This window comes from Dermochelys coriacea, chromosome 3 (assembly GCF_009764565.3).
Source record: "Dermochelys coriacea isolate rDerCor1 chromosome 3, rDerCor1.pri.v4, whole genome shotgun sequence".
NCBI lineage: Eukaryota > Metazoa > Chordata > Testudines > Dermochelyidae > Dermochelys > Dermochelys coriacea.
The window spans coordinates 75,870,443-75,879,972 of record NC_050070.1 but is presented as its reverse complement, the minus strand read 5'-3'; the positions used below and the strand labels follow the sequence as shown (position 1 = coordinate 75,879,972).

At 40.9% G+C, this 9,530-nt stretch overlaps 1 long non-coding RNA gene across 2 annotated transcripts; it reads left to right on the top strand.

The window, feature by feature from the left end:
• Positions 1–375: 375 nt before the first annotated feature.
• LOC119853992 lies at positions 376–6,805 on the top strand. Of its 2 annotated transcripts, none has more exons than XR_006279880.1 (4): positions 376–501; positions 3,521–3,717; positions 5,095–5,149; positions 6,476–6,805. It is a non-coding gene; the product is annotated as an uncharacterized LOC119853992 (long non-coding RNA). The 2 variants fall into 2 exon arrangements; XR_005292299.2 differs by having other exon boundaries at positions 386–536.
• The last annotated feature ends 2,725 nt before the right edge of the window (positions 6,806–9,530 follow it).

The following is a 9,530-nucleotide window of genomic DNA, read 5'->3' as shown; positions in this document are numbered from 1 at the left end:
ACTAAACCAGGTCACCTGTATGATAGTTTTGCTCAAAATGGGTATTAGTCTAATAAGATCGTATTTAGTGTTTTGACTCTAGGAAATGCTTGTAAACCGCTGCATGCATGAATCTCACAATGTCTGTATTCCATGCGATAAGCCAGGAAATATGTAAGTTTTGCTTTATAATTTTGAAAATGATTGCTCTGAACGTATGAACTCAGGCATGGGAATCATACCCACCCTCCCCCCCCGCATCCCCTGTTCATCCAGAAGGATTATCAAAATCAGCTGTCATCAATGACCATTGCAATTCAAAGACTTGGTTAATGGCCCTATCACACCTGGGAAATGCTATATACAAGGAAGAGCTTGTTCTGTGGACTTGGGAGCTGAATGAAGAAACAAGACTAAGCCACAGGAAAAGTTTTCATCTTTTTGGCTGTTTGAACTCTGAAGGGCCAGAGCTTCACAGGAGCTGCCTCCTCAGGCTGCCCTGAGAGCACTTTGAATGGACAGGTCACTACAACTCTGTCACTCTTAGGATTTAGATGGTAACTCATTTGTGTGTATATGTTTGCTTGCTTTAACCTGTCATAACTCTTATTCCTTTTTTCTAGTTAATAAACTGTTAGATTGCTTATTACAGGATTGGCTACAGGCATTGTTTGTGGTGTAAGATCTAGGGCACCAATTGATTGGGATAAATGACTGGTCTCTTGGGACTGAAGCAACCTGATTGTGGTGTGATTTTTTTTTATATAAGTGACCATTTATCACTAAATCCAGTTTGTCTAGGTGGCATGATAGACTGGAGAGTCTACGAGGACTGTCTGTGACTGCATGGTAAGACTGGGATAGTGATCCAAGAGTTCACATTTGGTACTGGCTTGGTGAAATCTAGTTACAGAACACATCACCAGTTGGGTTGCCTTCAACAGTCTGCCCTGAGGTAGGCACTCACAGTTGCGAGCCACTTCACAGTATGACCTATATAATCACTTATCCCCAGGAGCTGGGGCTCTCAGGAAAATACCAAAATCACAAGAGCTGGCAATGCGGTACTTGCAGCTTCTGCATTAGGCTGCCAGGCTACTTCCACTTGGGATTTATTTTTAATGCCAAATTCTACTACCTTTATTCATGCTGAGTAATACTGTAACAGAGTTACTGTGCTGTCTGTCTAGGTGAGTGGTTGTCTCTTGGCACAGGAAGCCCTTATTGGGTGTGGTTTCTCCCAGAGAGAAAGAACTTCTGCCTCAGGAAGTAACTTCGAGAAGTTGAGGCATATAATTTCTGTGATGGTGAGAGAGAGGAAGCAGTTGTTGATACCAGCGACACCAGTAGCAGGAGTGGAGCTGCCTGTGTACTGTCTTTCACCAATAAAAAGATGTGGTTCTGTTGCTAAACTGAGCTTGTGCCAGTGTCATTATTCTGGGGACTCTGCCTGGATGTTCTAACTTGCCAATAAGGAGACCGTGAGGTTGCATAACAATAACCTACTCTACCTGAGATTCCATAGATGTTGGCCTGACTGCTTGTGGAATAAGGTGCTGCTCAGAGTAACGATGGGTAATTGATAGAAACTGGGCCTTCACAGTCAGAATTTCAAGGGTTCTGGTGGGTGGCTGAGTGAAAAGAGAAAGTCCTCTGTGTTTGTAGGGCAAACATGCTCTCAGAGTCACAGTAGACAGCCATGACCAAAGACCGAGCTATGTTTCTGTGGCTATCGTTATTTGACAGCACTTCAGCTGATGTTCCCCTCTGTGCCAAGGGCCAGCACCAAGCCTGTGCATCAGTTTAAGCCATAGTGCATAGGTCTTGTGCTGACCCCTGGCATAAGGAATGAATTTCACCCAAAGTGCTGTCAAATGCACAAAATGAGCAAACTGACAAAATGGAAAATTGTTTTCTCTGATCTCTTTCAGTGACAGTAATCGTATGTGTTACTTAGTAGACTAACAGTAGGTAAAGTAAGTATAGACAGAAATGTGATTTTTTAAGTTGTCAGTGTCATTTTAACATATTACAAAGAAAGAAATGAATATCCTTTCAACCTACTCCATCCTATAGCTTCCCAGCGTATCTTGTTCTTTTGGATCCATTTCTTAAATTGTAAGCTCTTTGGGGCAGACGTTTTTTGCTTGTATGTGTCTTGTAGTGCTGAGTACACTTATGTCACTTAAAAGATGATGATGTATGTGTAAGATGGGGCTGCAAAAAAGTCACTGTAAACTGAAGTGGATAGCTTGATGCAATCGTCTCCGTCTCCTTAATCTTAGACACAGTGCAATGCTTTTCCAGTGGTGGGATTTTTGCCAAGGTGTTCATATGTGTGATGTAACTCCTCTTGGCTATGTTTCTCAGCTGGCAGATGATGAGGGGCAGTGAAAATGCTGCTGGCTCTCTCCCTCAGAGAAGGCAGGGGTCATGAAAACAACATTTGGCTCCTTCCCTATATAGTGAGGGAAGGGAGAAGGTAGATTGGAATGAAATTGCCCTGCCCACTGGCTCCTCCCTTTGCAGGAAGGCAGAGGTGAACTACTGCAAATGCTGTTTGCTCCCTATCTCTTCGGGCTGACCTTAAAGCATGTATTTCTTCCATAAATATCTAAACCATCATCAAGTACCTAAAGACTCCAGAGAACTTGGTAAGCAACTGAAGATCTGATAGCTTATTTTTAACTCTTTGCCTGTATAGTTCATTTATTTTAAGTGCATCTAAGCCCTGACAAATGTGCTCTGGCAGCTGGGCTTATGAGTGAGGGGGTAGTGATGTATCACATCCCAAAGTGGACAATGATAATTGTCTCAAGAATTGCAGACTAATTGTTTTCTCCTTTTATCTTTGTTACTAGATTTCAAGTTGCTCTAAAGGAAAGAAAATAAGTGCTTGTGGAACCTAGCAAAATAAAACAGTTGAATTGGAGCAATGCAATTAAAATGAACACCTATCTTTAATTGCAGGAGAATGTCAAAGGCCGCATGGTTTCAGACTGTTCAGAACTGCTTTTCCTTCTGTGCTTCCTAAGTCGTGGGGGGGGAAGGGGGAGATGGGAGAGGGGAAGGGGCAAGGGGAAGGAACTCTCCACTTCCATCCTATGTCACCTCATAACCATCAAATCTTTTCCCAGACCTGACACTGAATGAAAATCAAACCTCTGAGGCATGCAAATGTTTTTTTAACAGGCTAGTCCAGCTTTCTTCCCTTCCAAAGGAGAATGAGACCGTACAACCATTCCTTTAGGCTCACTCATCATTTCCTCTGCCTGTAGTGGGACACATACCCAGCAGCCTACAGTCTACTCCATGATATGCAGGCAATCTCTCCGTACTTCTATATGGGCTGGCCTTTCTGCTCCAGTCCTCCCCTGAGGGGTCTTCTGGTGGGAAAACAGTTTATGTCTGAGTCAAGGATTCCACTACTTCAATGCATTCCATGCTCTAGCGTAGAGCAGAAATGCTCGGCTTGGTCACATTACAGCTGTTGCTTCTGGTCCTTTAATATTTTTTGGTACTCTTCAATCTCCATTTGCAGACCAGCAGAAACAAGAAGCAAGGAGCAGAGCAGCTGGACATCCCAATAAGCTCTTAGAAAGCTGGAGGCTTCCTGTTTTCTCATGGTGATTTTGAAGGGAGGAGGTCGCAGGCTTCAGAATCCAGTTGGGGAACAAGAGGATTGTGTGGTGGAAGAAAGTATCACTAGACTTGTGTGTGGAAGAGGGCAGCTGAGTGGTGAGAGAGGGTAGAATGCTTGGGGTGGGGGGTCGGTGGGTGGGTGGGTGGGGGAAGGTGTCAGAGACACCGCCAAAGTTTTACAATATTTGGTTGTTTATCTAAAACGAATCCAAACCTGCAGAGGTTTTCCCATCACTGTTTCTAACATTTTGAAGATGGTCTCAAAAACACTAGACATGAACAAAAATGTATAAAGAGGAGGTAAATAACAATACATTAAAGGACAGAGGAGGGCTTGTCAAATAAAATTGAAAGGAAACTAATGTTCAAGGGAAAAAAAGATTAAAAAGATCCCTCTCCCCCCACACCACTACAAAACCACAAAATTGGTGAAAGAGAATTTAAAGGAGCAAGGGCAGGACTACATTTTTCCTCCTCCTGTATGACCCTATGCAAATCCATGGAAATAACTGATTGAGTAGCTGTAACCAAAAGCAGATTTTAGTTGTAGGAGCCAGATTTTGTGCTCAGATATTGTGCTGCACATTTATTATGAAACACAATGGGAGTTGCATATCTGGGAGCAAAATTTGGTTCTGAGGATATTACAGTAAAAACTTGGCTAATATGTCAGTTTTGACTTCTAGGCTTACAAGGGACGTGGATGTGGTGGCTGGAGAATGTGTTGGTTCACTTCATCACCTGAGCAGCCTTTACTAGAGAACCTCACTTGCAAGTGAAAGCTGCCATTTCCTGCCAGAAGCTCAGAGGGAGGGCAGATATTGCCCTTTGAGTGAATTGCCCCCAAGCATACAGATGCAGGATGTGGCAGGCAGTGTTGCCAACACTCATGATTTTGTCATGAGTCTCATGATTATTTTTCTTAAAGCCCCAGCTCCTAGAGTCAAGTGGATATGTGATGATTTCAGCCTTCATTCTTCAAGGAAGTTTCTTGTTTCTTGTGGAGAAAGCTTCGAAATGAGACCCCAGTGCACCCTGGAGTGCTAAAAAAGCAGAAGGCAAAGAAAAAGAACACCCGAGCTATTATTTTTGCATAATCTCATGATTTTAAAGCCAATCTCATGATTTTTGGTCAGCCGGACTCATGATTTTTGAACATTTGGGGTTGGCAATACTGGAGATGTGCCAGCAGGGGTGAATCTAATTCTATATATGAGATTTTTAATATACATTATTGTGTGGAACTGATAGGTTTCAGGCTAATATTATCTAGGTCTGGTTTAATATATCAGTAAAGAATCATCATTTACTTGACAGCCTGTACCTCAAAATGTTATTCAGGGTAAGAAGCTTAGAGGCACTAAGGTAATATTTAAGGGAAATTTAACCCCATATTTTAACCTAGACAGGTGAATGTGGAAACAAGAACTGAGTGAATAATTTTTAATATTTCCTCTCTTTTTCTCTTCACAGAATGTCCACATACAAATCACAATTGTCATAAAGCTGTGACACTTTGGAGTTGTTGGTAAGAGATCAATCTTCATTTCTTGGTGCCAGAAACATGACATGGGTCGGGGTTAGAAGTAATACCCCTGACACATAACATGGGTCAGCTGACTTCATAGCCTGTTATGATTTTCTCCAGTTTGTTCATTAATCAAAAATTAGATAGGTTTTTCCAAAAAAATTCATTTACACTATGACTCTACTCATTTATTTAATGGTTTGCTGCCTAAATTGTGTTTGCTTACTTGTGATTGGTCACATAAATCACATGGTACTGCTTCAGTTCCCAGACTGGATGAGTAACTCTTATAATTAGACTATGGGGGCGAATGGCTGCAGAAAGAGAAATTGAAATCTAAGTAGGTATTGTCTAGGGGTTTAGGTGGGCGAGATTAGAATTCGTTCTATGTCAGTGTTTGAGCTGGTAAAACTGAATCTCATGAATGCCCACAGAAAACAAATGAAAAGGAGGGACAAGCCTTGCTGGAACACATTCATTTCAGAATCTGAATGAATAATTTGATTTTTTTATGCAGTATTTGCTCAGTAGGGCAGAATAGAAGGGAATCCCTAATCCCCATACAAAGCCTGATTCTCAACTGCCTAGCATTCACTTTGCACAAATGTAAATGACCACAGAGGGGGAAGAGGTGAATAATTGGCTCCACATTTCCTACATGCCTACAAATTGACCAGTATTCTGATCCAAGGGGATGAGCCTTGCTAGGGGGCATGTGGACACAATTTCAGTGACATGTGAGTTGGAATTTCCTCAGGAGGAGAACGAAGGGACCTAGTGTCTGGGCTGAAGTGAAAGCACTGATATTGGCTCTTCCAGAGGTTTTTTCTGGGACTAGGTATTGCTAGGCATTCTTGGTGCACCATCATGAAAGCCTCGGAGGCCCAGCAGTCAGAGTGCATGGGAATTTCTTATCTCAGCCTGGTAGGGGAAGTCTGAACTTATCCACGTGGGTAGCAATGGGTTATACACCAACTTTTGTCTGAAACTTCCATTCTACAAGACTTTATTTTTATCCTGAGAAAAACAAAGCATGGAATAAAGATTATTTTCCTCATTATTATTAATTTATTGTAGATTGCAAGCCTGTTAGTTTGGTAACTTTTGACCTGAATTAACTTTCTAGTTTAAAACCTTATCTTTTTCTATGCTACCCTTGTGGTTTTTTCTCTCAATTCTTTTTCAATATCATTCTGTAAAGTTTGAAAATTCAACTGAAATTCAATTCAGTTTTACCTTTGCTTGTGCTTTTTGTTTGTTGAAAGCATAGCTATTCACTGAAGGCTTGTCTTTGGGGAGTTTTTTGACAGATTTCTTCCTCTCTAGGGGAAATATCTCTATGGAGAGACCTGACACAAGGAGTTAATGTGGTGGTTCCTGCAAAAAAAACATCCGGACAACAACAGGACTTATTTTTTTTGCTTTAATTGGTCCTCTACAATAGGGAATTCTGGGAAATATTCTTCCTTTGTAGAATGTGATTGACTCATCTTTGCATGGCCCTGTCTTGATTGTTGAATAGGGAGAAGTTATCTCAATAGGCCCTGAACTACATTTTATAAGTGTTTATTTTATTGTTTTTCTGTTGCTCGAGTAGTGATTCTGTTTATGCTCTTTTCTTCTACAGTAATAAAAAAAGACTGATATTTACACTTGAAAAAAGTCTCAAGGCAATTTCTTCATAAATCCTTTACGATACCCACTTGGTCACCCAGCTGCTGCTTTTCCATGACAGAGTTGTGAACACGGATGAGCTTTACAGAGACACAGCAGAGGTCTGCCACTAACGGTGCTATTTGCTGTCTTTAACACAACAGGTAGCAGGACTGGCAAGGATCTGTGATGTAACTTTCCATAAGTGTTGGACATTGCACTCCTATTCTTATCACCCACTCTGCATGTCCTGTAGGTGATGCTAACCCCAAACTAACAGGCAAAAAGAAGAAAGCATAAATAAAAGATGCTATCAAGGAAGGTAGAAGAGGAAGAAGCCCCCCCACCTCTCCTGATGGGAGACAGCAGGAGAGGAAACTTTTCATCCTCCTGTTAGGATGGGGAGTTGAGTTGACAGGAGATTCTGGGCTGGCAAGAGCAGCTGCTCTCTAGCTGGTGCAGTGTTTTAAGGGCTGAGCCTGCAGGTGTGCTCCAGCTCTGTATATGCAAGAGGGAGGGGAGGCAGCACAGGCTGCTCCAAGGGATTTCCCTCTCAGCACACTAGAGTGGTTCTGATTGGCTGCTTTTCCCCAACAGGTGTGGGAATTTGCAAGGGCAACCAGTCAACGGGGGATTCCCATCCAAAGGATAGCATTTTCACCATAGACCCAAAATAGACTCAGGAAACTTGATACATTTGTATCAGAGGGGTAGCAGTGTTAGTCTGCTAGTATCCACAAAAACAATGCGGAGTCCGGTGGCACCTTAAAGACTAACAGATTTATTTGGGCACAAGCTTTAATGGGTAAAAAACCCACTTCTTCTCCATGCACCTGAAGAAGTGGGTTTTTTACCCATTAAAGCTTATGCCCAAATAAATATGTTAGTCTTTAAGGTGCCACCGGACTCCTCATTGTTTTTTCGGTAAATTTGTTAATTTCTTGAAACTATTTCAGTTGAATGGAATATTTTCACTCAGTGAGGTAACTGAGAGCAGTTATGGCTTCCATGACATTGGAAAGTCACTGCGCATGTGAACCACATTTGTAAGTAGATTTAGAACTTGGATATTTTTAGAATGAAAGCACAAAGATCTCTTGGGTTTCCTGTATCATGTTCATTTCAGCTAGCCATGTTGTCATGAAAAGCAGAGATATGGCTAGTTCTTATGTTTTCTTCAAGCTGTTGACCCCATGAAATCTATTAGCACTATTGGACAAACAATACCCCAGATATATAAGACCAGTGAGACTGTTGTTAAGTGTAAAGATTATTGGTTAAATTCTGCTCCCATCTAATGGAAGTACTCTAGACTTACACCAGTGAACAGAATTTGGCTTTATAGTCATGGGGAAAATACACTTAATATTTAATTCAAATCCTTCCAAACATCAAATATGAAAATGTGCACCACGCATCTGCAATATTAAAAATAGAGTTAAGATCTTTTACTGATTATGCAGTTGTAAGATCATGAGACCTAAACAAATGAACTCATCTTTATCCCAAAGTGTGTGTTTAAAGGACTTCTCACACACAAGATATAAGCAAAAGTAACAAAATTACAAGAGTCAAAATCTCTCTCTCTGGCATTTGGTCAATATCACCCTAAATATTTTGGTGTATGTGTAGGAATGGTAGGTAATGAGCCAAATTTGCTACGATCCACATCCTTTCCTTACATGTTTTTGAATTGATTGAAGCACGCTAAATGATCGTTCTTTGGTGACAATGCTGATCAACACTGTGACCAAGAGAGAGGACTGTGCTGTGACGTCAGGATAAAATGCCACCACTGCTATGAAATAAGAACAGTGTTTGCCCATCATTCTTCTCCTGAAGCAGTTTCTCAAGTGGAAGTTTTGACATGTGGAATGATCTTCTTGCATCCCTCAGAGGATGACATCCAACCCAATTGTTAGATGATTTTGCTTGGGTATGACATTCTGAACAGAGAAGTGAGCATCACATGCAGACAGGCCTACATCAGAAACTGTACATCTATCTAGTATATCCATGGTATTTATATTATACCAGTTGACCATGTGCATACTCTAGGAATGGAAAATAAAAGTTCCAGCTACTCAGCTGGTGTAAATCAGCTTCATTACATTCTTTTGCAGTATTTCTTGGAATCTGAAGCTCCTCATCACTGTCCGCAGCCCCTTTGCATGAGCTGCTTGATGTGAAGTGCACATTCTGTCAAACATTGTACCTTGCAATAAAATATCTCAAATTCTACACTGGCCTCTTTTTTCAGTCTATTTTTGCAAGAGCAGCAGCAGGGGCCTCAACTGAAACAGAAATACAAAAGAGTCAACGCATGCAGATGAAAGAATTAGAAAATATGAGTGTGTTGTATGCTTTTGGGAAAATGTAAGATGGTGCATAAAATTATTCAGCATTTTCAATATAAACAATTGCTCTGAATCATGTATACCAATCACAAAAGTGTATCGTGGCCATAAAACTGTAGTAAGAGGGATCATGCACTAACATATGGGAGAAACCTTTACCTTTGTTCTATCTCCAACTTATAACCATTTCTGATATAATGGATACCTCATTTATCAGTCTATATTATATTATTATATCTACCTAATCAATGATATTTCTATAATACCTATCATCTTAGAATCTAAGTGCTGGTAATAGGGGCTTTGTCTTATACATTTGTACAGTGTTGAGAACACTGGTGGTACTCAGTAAATAAAAGAATACTTGTATA